Below are 10,644 nucleotides of genomic sequence, written 5' to 3' on the forward strand. Positions count from 1 at the left end.
TTTATTTTATTTAAGGGGATCTCGCTTTTGGGACCTTCTAAGTAGTTTCTTATGCAGCACAATATCCTTGGTGCAACAACATCAACTGTTGCATGGCTAAACAGTTATAAGGTCCCAAAAGCGAGACCTATTGGCTATGCCAATGCCTGTTCTCCTTTTTCATGTCTGATGGTAATACTAAAACAATTATAATTATACATTTTCTGACGGTACTTTGTATCACATGCTCACAGCTTTACAGTGCTCTGAACAAAAGGTGTTCGTATCTAACAAATTATGGTTGCTCACATTATCTTCCCTGGGCGAATGAAGGGCGGAGTCAGTACTGCAGTTGTCATGACACCGCGTTTTCTGTTTCGTTATTTTTTTATTGCAGCGCGGCATGCCAGCGCGAGCCCTTGTTAATATTTCGCCTTGTACACGAAGAACTACAAGTCCTATAGTTAATAGAAAAAACACAGAGCTGTGCAAGCAACGTACGTCTGACACAGGATGCCTATAGAGCTACGTGAAGACAGGAATAAGAACCAGTGGAGGGAAGCATTTTGCAGAAGGTCAGGTGAGCTTGATCTAACAGGGGTGGGGTTTGGTCAGGCTGGGGCCGTAGATACATTCGGTAGAGCACACTTTGAAAGATTGGCATCTAGGCGCTTGTATTAGCTGAGCTGATGCGGAGTCTGAGATATCGGTACGACAGAATAACTCATGAAATGCCCTTGTAAACATGCCCCGTGCACCCATCGCCCTCCAGGGTCTGCGCTTTTAGAACATGTAAACTTCTGCGCACGCGATGATAGGCATTGGCTCCATTCCTAGGTCAGGGCACACTAGGATAATGTTCTACACCGCACAGATCGAGCACCCCCACCTGCAGCTGTCCAGTCACAGCCCGCACGTGATACAGAGCTGGACTGTCCACAGGGGACGCTAGCTCAGTGGGTGAATGCTCAGATCAGATCAGGACGCTTTGAGGCAATTGCAGAGACTGGGCACATCTGCAAGAGGCACTCTGTCTTCTCCCTTCTATTCTGCTCCTATTTGTATGAAACCTGATTTTTGTAGAATAATTCATGAATTGGTTCGGTGTCGAATCGATTGAATACCCAAAAATATTTGAAGAGGTTCTGCTTTCTGTGCTGCTCACAAACCGGACTATAAACCTTAAGCTTTTTGTAAAAAGGTGACCTCCCATTTTAAAAAGTGAAAAGCAAGAGGAAGGGTTGAGACTGGAACCTTGTGCTCTGGAGAACTGTTTACTTGTGATTCTGCAGTGTGCCTGAGCACTCTTTGGGAGCGAGACTCCGGTTCGGAGACTGGTTCCTGCTCAGCAGACCCTCTTCCATCCAAGCATGAAGCACCTAAATCTGCGTGTACTTTGCCTAGAGCTTAGCTGGGGAGCAGTTCAAGCGAACGCATTTCCGCTGCTAGGGAGCTCCATTGGCAACTAAGTGAGCCGACTGGCTGTAACCCCCTCCTCCAAACTGAGATGGTGCAGTGTGGCAAAGAGGCTTCACCAGATGAAAACATGTCTGGAATAGCCAGGAAAACGTGCGCATGTCACGCTCTGCCCCCATGGAGAATCCATGCTGTGGATTGAACGTTTCCCTTATTGGCTCCACTTGATGCACTTGATGCATGTTGAGTGTCGGATATGCACAGCCTCTAAAGTCACACAAACCCATCATTCCTATATTTACTTGTCACACCCCAATGTCTGGCTGTCTTGCATTATCCAAGATGGCTCACAGATGCTATCCCATGATAAACATGTAAAACATGTATTTGAACAATGAAATAAAAAGACTGAGTGTTGCCCGAACAACATTAGTGGCAGCTTAATGCAGTATGAGGTCTAAGTATATGCTAGGTTTATAGCTTCCCACTAGAATCCAACATACCGTGAAATATGTAACCGGGTATACATGCATTTCGATGAAACTAGAACCACTGTATAGTCACTTACTTTGTGAGAATTAGACTGAGTTCCTTTTGAAGTAATACAGAGAAAAGAGGGAAAGAAAAGTAAAAGTAGGGCACAAAAGCATTGGCCGCGCGGCCGTAAAGGTAACGCGGCCGCGTGAAAGTGATCGCAAACGCGATCAAGTGCGGCGAGCGATGCGCTTAATGAGCATGACGAGGAAAGCCATATGGTGCCTCTGCTTGTAAGCCCGCGCCCGTGCACACAAGCTGTAGGCCGGCCACGGTAGCATTTTTTTAAGCCCTTACTAAAAGTCTTGCCAGATCAACGCATGCGCTGGGTCAGGCGAGACATTAAACGTACCATCTGCTATTACTGTACAGGCTTCCCAAAAGAACTGATTAATAATCTTCAAACACTGCAGAACAGTTCTGCTAAGATGTGCATACATTTACAAAGGTTTGACAACACCAAAGAAGTTCTGAAAGCACTCCATTGTTCTCCAGTGGATGTCATGATGACTTCAAGACACACTGCATTACCCTTCAAATGACGGAGTTCCTAAGTAATGCATGAAAAACGCATGTGGAATTCCGTCATACATTCCTTTAGGACGAAACCTGAATCACGCTGTGCCTTCACAGTGCCGGCAACAGAACAGATGTATCTTTAGCACTCAATCGTTCTGCACGCAAGTCGTTACAACAACATGCTTTAGGGGGGCACAGTGGTGGGGTGTGTTGGAAAGCCCAACACCTTCCCTACTGTTGCGCAGACTGGAGTTGGAATAGTAAATTAAACTATTCCAATATCCAGCGTCCCCCTAAGGCAAGTCGTTTAAACGAATTGCGTGCAGAACAAATAAATGTGTGCTAAAGATGCATTAGTTCAAATTACTGAGTTACTAAGGCTTGCATGAAAAATGCATGCAGTATTCTGTCATACATTCATTTGACACTCAAATCAACGCAGAGCCAAACTACTTTTGATTAAAGCAACAGTCACCTGAGACAACTATAGGATATTGTACTCAAAGAATGCGGATGGACTTTCATCACCTCATCTCACCGGACTCTAATGAACCAATGGCAACTGAATATTGTTCCCTTACTCTTTCTCTGTATAAGAGCACTTTGAAGTTATGACATGAGGTCGGCTTTATACATACTTAAATAAATACCACAGATACCAAAGCAACTGTTAGCAATGCAGTGATGGAGCCCCAACTCAACAAGCATTGGCATAGCCAATAGGTCTCGCCTTTGGGACCTTATAAGTATTTAGTTATGCAGCACAATATTCTTAGTGCAACAACATCAACTGTTGCATGGCTGAACACTTATAAGGTCCCAAAGGCGAGACCTATTGGCTATGCCAATGCTTGTTTACCATTTCCTTCTATCGCTTCAAATAACAGAACTCACTCCTGAGGGAGCGCCAACTCTCTGACTCTGAACCAATGCGCAAGGAATAGTCGCACAACCAATTGTTTATTCGAGCAATCACTACAAGAAGCCTTCAATCCAATTCTAAAAAAAACACAAAAGACCCAAAACAGAACCAAATGCGGACATACGGAATCAGTGTGCTAAAAAACAACGCCATGCATATAAAATAATACACAACAACACTCAAGGATTAAAGAAGAAATTTAATCCACACGAACACTAATTCTGACAACTCAAATAATGATAACTAAATGTGTGATACGGGTTATAGTAGTGTATAGTGAACTAAATGCAGAAAAACAAAGTCTACACTTAAAGTGTAAAAACAATACCAAGAAAACAGCCTAATTTGCGTTACATATGCCACTTACAGGGGCGTAACACAGGCCCACGCAGCCCCCGCGGTGCGGGGGGGCCTCTAGCTCCAAGGGGCCCCCTCGGCACTGCACTGTGGCCAGAGAGCTCCTGATTGAGCCTGGAGGGGGCGCCTCTAAGTACCGTGCAGGGAGGCCCCCACACTTTTCGTTACGCCAGTGGCCACTTAAACTGAGCTGCTATTAACGTACTCCAAATTTTATCGACCGCAGAAACTTGAAAGGCTAAGTCGGCCCTAAGGGGCTCCAGCGTAACAACTGCATATCGTAGGTAGATTTGTCGTCAGAGCTTTAAGCCTCTGAGCTATCTACTAGTAAAACACAAAAGGCTGGCACGCGGTCCAGGCTGCAACTTCACATTACTGTTAACTCGTGTAAGTGATGTTTGAAGTCGGGTGTTACACGAAAGATAGAGAAACTATTTACAGAATAAACAAACAGGCCTGGACGTGGCATTACAGGTGCTCACCACCTCCCTCAGCCAGAGCCCACCCGCCAACACAACGGACCCCAATGAAGCAGCCCGCAACTTCGCAACTTCACACAGTGGCTGACCGCCTGCGCCGACGACCATGCGCCACTAAAGAACCCTCCCAGCAGACCCAGAAGCAAGAAGGCATCCTGGTTCACCGACGACCTCAAGGACTCCAAGAAGACCTGCCGCACCCTCGAGAAAGCCTGGCTCCTCGACCGGACCACCGACAACATGACCGCCCTCAAACACGCTACCCGCAAGCACCACCAGCTCATCCGCACCACCAAGAAGAAATCCCTGAAGGAACGACTGGACAACAACGCCCACAACAGCAAAGAGCTCTTCACTATCGTCAAGGAGTTCTCCAACCCCAGCACCGGCACCAACGACATGACTCCGTCACAAGACCTCTGCGACTCCCTCGCCTCGTTCTTCCACCGCAAGATCGCCGACATCCACAACAGCTTCGGCACCCCACCCACGCACCCAACCGTCGAACCAACGCCCCCCACCGCCACCCTTCGCACCTGGACCACGGTGACCACCGAAGACACAGCCCGCACGATGAACACCATCCACTCCGGATCACCGACCGACCCCTGCCCACACCACGTCTTCAACAAGGCCGACTCCACCATCGCACCCCAACTCCGGAACATCATCAACGCCTCCCTCAACACCGCCACCTTCCCGGAGAGCTGGAAGCACGCCGAGATCAGCGCCCTCCTGAAGAAACCTACAGCGGACCCCACCGATCTCAAAAACTTCCGCCCCATCTCGCTCCTCCCTTTTCCTGCTAAAGTCATCGAGAAGATCGTCAACAGACAGCTGACCGCCTTCCTCGAGACGAACGGATCCCTCGACCCCTCGCAGTCCGGCTTCAGAGCCAACCACAGCACCGAGACCGCCCTCATCGCAGCCACCGACGACATCCGGACCCTGCTCGACAAGGGGGAAACAGTGGCCCTCATCCTCCTGGACCTCTCCGCTGCGTTTGACACGGTCTGCCACCGCACCCTAGTCCAGCGCCTCAGCCACATCGGTATCCAAGAGAAGGCACTGGAGTGGATCAACTCGTTCCTCGCCGGAAGAACACAAAGAGTCCGCCTCCCCCCGTTTCGCTCCGAGGCCACCGAAGTCATCTGCGGCATCCCGCAAGGATCTTCACTCAGCCCCACCCTCTTCAACATCTACATGAAACCTCTCGCAGCCATCGCACGCCAGCACAACCTCAACATCATCTTTTACGCCGACGACACCCAGCTGATCCTCTCCCTCACCAGAGACCCCGACACCGCCAGAACCTGCCTACACGAAGGGATGAAAGACGTCGCCGAGTGGATGAAGGACAGCCGCCTGAAACTGAACTCGGACAAGACGGAAGTCCTCATCCTGGGATCTTCAGCCTCCGCCTGGGACGACTCCTGCTGGCCCCCAGCCCTGGGCACCGCACCCAAGCCAACCGACCACGCACGCAACCTGGGCTTCATCCTGGACCCCTCCCTCTCGATGACCAGACAAGTCAACGCCGTCTCCTCATCGTGCTTCAACACCCTGCGTATGCTTCGCAAGATCTTCCGCTGGATCCCGACCGAGACCAGGAAGACTGTCACCCAGGCACTCGTCACCAGCCGACTGGACTACGGAAACGCCCTCTACGCCGGAACCACAGCCAAGCTCCAGAAAAGACTCCAGCGCATCCAGAACGCCTCCGCCCGACTCATCCTGGATGTCCCCCGACGCAGCCACATCTCCAGCCACCTGAGGAACCTGCACTGGCTCCCCGTCGACAAGAGGATCACGGTCCGGCTCCTCACCCACGCACACAAGTCTCTCCACGACCTGGGGCCCAAGTACCTCAACGACCGCCTGACCTTCTACATGCCCACCCGCCAGCTACGGTCCACCAGCCTCGCCCTCGCAGCCGTACCTTGCATCCGAAGAGCCACCGCCGGAGGAAGATCCTTCTCTTACCTGGCTGCCAAGACTTGGAACTCCCTCCCCATCCACCTTCGGCTGACCCAGGACCATCTCGCCTTCAGGAAACAACTCAAGACCTGGCTGTTCGAGCAGTAGCATACCCCTCCCCCCAAGCGCCTTGAGACCCTCCCGGGTGAGTAGTGCGCTATACAAATGGCATGATTGATTGATTGATTGATTGATTGTAGGAGCAGTTAAATCCTTGCACGTCCAGCGCTCGCACGCCGAGTGGATATAACCGAGGACTGGAGGCAGAGGCGGCCCCGATAGACACCTCATTGTTCCATCCGAGAGGGCGGGGGAGTGGAACACGTGGGAAGAGGAAGCACAGCTTTCCTGAGTCTGAGGGGGCGAGGAGGCGGGCTCTGCCAATCAATTCGGGCGATGAACCTGCCCCAATGGCAGGAAGGAGAGCCGAGGACACAGCAGAGGTGGGTGCTGCTGCTGTGCCCTGTGGGCACGGTCTGCACCCACCCCCTCCCCAAGTCTGGCAGCTGCGGGCATTACTGTATCCGCGGAAGAGATGTGCGACCGTCTCCACCCCGGTACCTGCAGAGTGCGATGAACATGCAAACATCGGGTTCCACTCTCCGCAAGACAGCTTACTGTACCTGCTGTAGAGATATGTACGTGACGTGCAGGTCATGACCTCCACACCCATTGAGACAGCTTATGGGGCTGCTGTACCTGCGGCAGAGATCTATACCTGACATGCAGGTCATGACCTCCGCACCCAACGAGACGGCTTACGGGGCTGCTGTACCAGCTGCAGAGATCTGGGCCTAACATGCAGGTCATGTCCTCCACATCCCATGAGATAGCTTACAGGGTCATTGTACCTGATGCAGAGATGTGTGTCTCACATGTAGGGCATGAACTCCACACCCCTTGATATAGCTTACAGGGTTGCTGTACCTGCTGCAGAGATCTGTGCCTAACATACAGGTCATGAACTCCACACCCCGTGAGATAGCTTATGGGGTTGTTGCACTTGCTGCAGAGGTCTGTGTGTAACACGATGATCATGGACCCCACTCCCAACGAGACAGCTTAGAGGGTTACTGTACCTGTTGCAGAGATCTGCATGCAGGCTGCCTGTCTCAGGCTTCAATTCATACGAGACAGCTTACAGGGTTACTGTTCCTGCTGCAGAGATCAGTGTGTATGTGTAACATGACTACACACGCCACTTCTCATGAGACAGCTTACACACAGTGTTACAGGAGGTGCTGCGTAGATCTGTACAGACCACGGGCTGCACTCTCTACCAGAGATCTGACGGGGTTACTGTACCTGCTACACAGAGACCTCTGTGCAAAATGCGGCCCGTGGCTTCGCGGACTCCTCGTGAGACCGCTTACGAGGTTACTGCACACGCCGCAGAGATGCTACAAACAACAGGCTGGAGGCGCCCTCCAAGCACAGCAGATCAGGGTGAAAAAAAATCTGTGTGCAACGCTACAGGTAGATCAAAGGCTTCATTCCCCGTGAGGCAGTTTAAGGGGTTACTGTAAACGCTGCAGAAGGGCGTTTGCAACCTGCGGGCAGCTGGCTGAAGCACCAAGAAGGCAGCACCGGCAGCGCACATACATCTGGATGCAACACGCTGATCGCAAGTTCGAATTCCACTAAACAAAGCTCTTGGACACCCTACAGGCCCTCGCACAGCGTGCAAAGGCACCTGCCAAAGGGATGTGTGTGTAACCTGCAGGTCACACCTCACTAAGATAGCTCAGTGGGTTAATACGGCTGGTTCAGAGGCACCAGCCCACCCTGAAAGCTCACTGTCCTTGGCCTCTGCCTTGAAAGGATACAAAGGAATTTATATCCGTTTCCTATCCGATTATTTCAAGCCCGCACAGGACTTCGCCCGAGACCGTAACAGGCACAAAACAAGCGCGGCCACGCGAAAGTGATAGCGCTAAGGCCACGCTATATTTAAAAGCACGCCGACATGTGCGCATGTGTGCGACGGGAAGACCCGAGCGTGTGTGCGACGGGAAGACCCGAGCGCGTGTGCGACGGGAAGACCCGAGCTACAACAAAATGGCGTGGGACTGCCCACTGTCCCACGGACACACACCTGCTGTCTGCATTGGACAGATGGCGTGAGCAGCCATCTTTGTCCATGCAGACGCGTGCATGAGCCCACGGGGAGAATCGATTGCAAAAGGTCCTCTCGGGCGAGAGCAGCGCATGCGCTGCTTTCGTCAGGCGAGACCTAAAAACGGTCACCACCAAGAAGGTTGAAATACATGCCAAAAGGCCTACTGTTGTGTAGAAAACCCCTAGTCAGTTATTTTTTGCAGAACTTTGCATGCTTGGATCTTTGTGTTCATTGTCACAATTTTAAAAGCAATTGTCCAAGTGTGTGTTTCCCTGTTGGCCATGGCAAGGCAGGTTTGTGCTCAGAACCCATGTCCCATTTCTAAACAAAGTAGATTTAATTTACAACAGTGATATATACTTCAAGTAGCTGAGTGGTGACAGCAGCCATTCTCTAGTGCACACTGTGGAGATACAAGGTCATCGGGAAGATACACAAGAGTTCAAGGTGAATTTGCCATGCACTGAGAAGTAAGAGATAAATAAGACACAGCTCCATTAAAAAAATCGGACACAAAAAAGACAAATGTCTATAAAGCGATAGGTAGATCATATGGAGACTCATATGTTTAAAGACAGGTACAAAAAAAGAGGCAAGGCGAGGGTGTCAACTTTCAGAGGTGAGACATAAATAAGGAAGAAAACAGATCGTTAATAAAGAAGGCGAAGAGGCACTGGAGCAATTAATGGTCATTGGAAGCAAATCATTATTATGAGTGCTAATATTATTGCCAGCAGGCAAGATAATTTAGTAAGTTAAACGCCCACCATTGACATATAGAGTGAACGGAAATTAGTGTTATCTACAGGTCACAAGCTTAAATCGAGTAATGTCAATTGAGCCTTCCATCCTTCTGAGGTCGGTAAATGGACTACTGTTACTTTGGATAACGGTAACACCTGTTGTTTTTGAGTCTCGGATTGGCAGACGAGTGGCAGGGGCTCTACATAAAATAAACAATTATTACATTAACATTACTATTTACAGCTGTAACCTACGGAAATGCACAGGCATGTATTCGTTTTCCATTAATGAACATGAACTCGCGTCGCTCCGAAGAATCGGAACATGAGTCACTTTCTTCTGCAGCTGCTGGGCCTCCCCGAGCATACGAATGATACGCAGGACAGCCGTAACAAGTAACCATTTGTTTTTCCCAGTCTGCCAACACGCCACTCGCACCCAACTCAATGTGACACCACCACCTGCGCAGAGAAAGGCAGCCCCAATACAACCCAAGGACCCCACATACGGCATCTCTTACCCTGCATCAGCTGTGCCTGTGACCTCTTATCCACAACAATAACAGAGCACTCGCAACAGGCCTGAGCGGGGCGTGCAGGGGATTGTAGTTCTAGCACTGCGTCTGGAATAACTAGAAGTCCAAAGAAGACTACATTAACCGTGGGGTACAGCAAAAAGAGGGCGGGATCTAGAGTTGATGAGAACATGGAGCGCTGGGGACGTTAGTTTCACCTGCGCTTTCTCACTATGGATAAGACCAGTGGACAGACTACATTTCCCGTCTAGCAAAGCAAAAATGGATGGCGGAAGTTTGGCTTAGAGTGGTAAGCGGGCGGACGCATTTAGATATGTGGTTTGATTGCACGAAGTCGAGTGGAGTAAAGCAGCGGAAATTATACCATACGGTACAACGGTACAAGTATTTGGTGTTGAGGTCAAGAGGCGCTCCAGACATGAAGGGAGGAATATCCGATTGGGGTTTGGGCAGTAAAGCACGAACAGAAGGTTCAGGCATGCATAACTGCCAAGGTTTCAGATTGCTATGTGTGACATTTTCATAATTTTAGTGTAATAATGAGTGACATTTCAAAGACTAAGTGACACTTTCTCGCGAGCAATATCAAGCAATGAAGATGAAGGAAACCTACAAATAGTAGAAATTACTACCCACTGAGAAACAAAAAGCTCTAATTGTATCTTAAAATTCCTTCAAAGCACCAGAAATGGAAGGACACTAACGGGACACAGACTGCATGACAGCAGTGCTCAGCAACAGAAGACAGGCCTTATAGGTGCTCAGAACATAATCTCAGCCCCACCATGTAGATTATGCAAAATTAGTATTGAGTACACCCAGGGCACAAGTCCTAAACAAGCATTGGAAATGCAATAGGTCTCGCAGCATTAGAGTTTGTGCTTTTAGAATTGTTTATGGGTTTTTTTTTAAATCTTTAGCATTTTTGTTTCCTGTAGGCAATGCCACATAAATACAAAATGTGTCATTTACAATACCAATAGGTCAAACTTTCCTAATGCGAGACCTATTGCATTCACCCTCAACCCCTCACCCTCACACAGTGCAATAGGTCTCGGAGCAT

The 10,644-nt window shown here is 49.7% G+C and overlaps 1 protein-coding gene across 4 annotated transcripts in view; it reads right to left on the reverse strand.

The window, feature by feature from the left end:
• Positions 1-9,618, reverse strand: part of CALCOCO1 (calcium binding and coiled-coil domain 1) — a 263,977-nt gene extending 254,359 nt beyond the window's left edge. For 3 of the 4 annotated variants that reach the window (XM_078688018.1, XM_078688043.1, XM_078688035.1), the window contains exon 1: positions 9,567-9,618. The gene's annotated coding sequence lies outside the window, so the exon portion shown is untranslated. The remainder of the gene's footprint in view (positions 1-9,566) is intronic. The other variant, XM_078688026.1, reaches the window with a different exon arrangement.
• Positions 9,619-10,644: the final 1,026 nt, after the last annotated feature.

The sequence above is a fragment of the Lissotriton helveticus genome, chromosome 1_1 (genome assembly GCF_964261635.1).
Source record: "Lissotriton helveticus chromosome 1_1, aLisHel1.1, whole genome shotgun sequence".
Taxonomy (NCBI): Eukaryota; Metazoa; Chordata; class Amphibia; order Caudata; family Salamandridae; genus Lissotriton; species Lissotriton helveticus.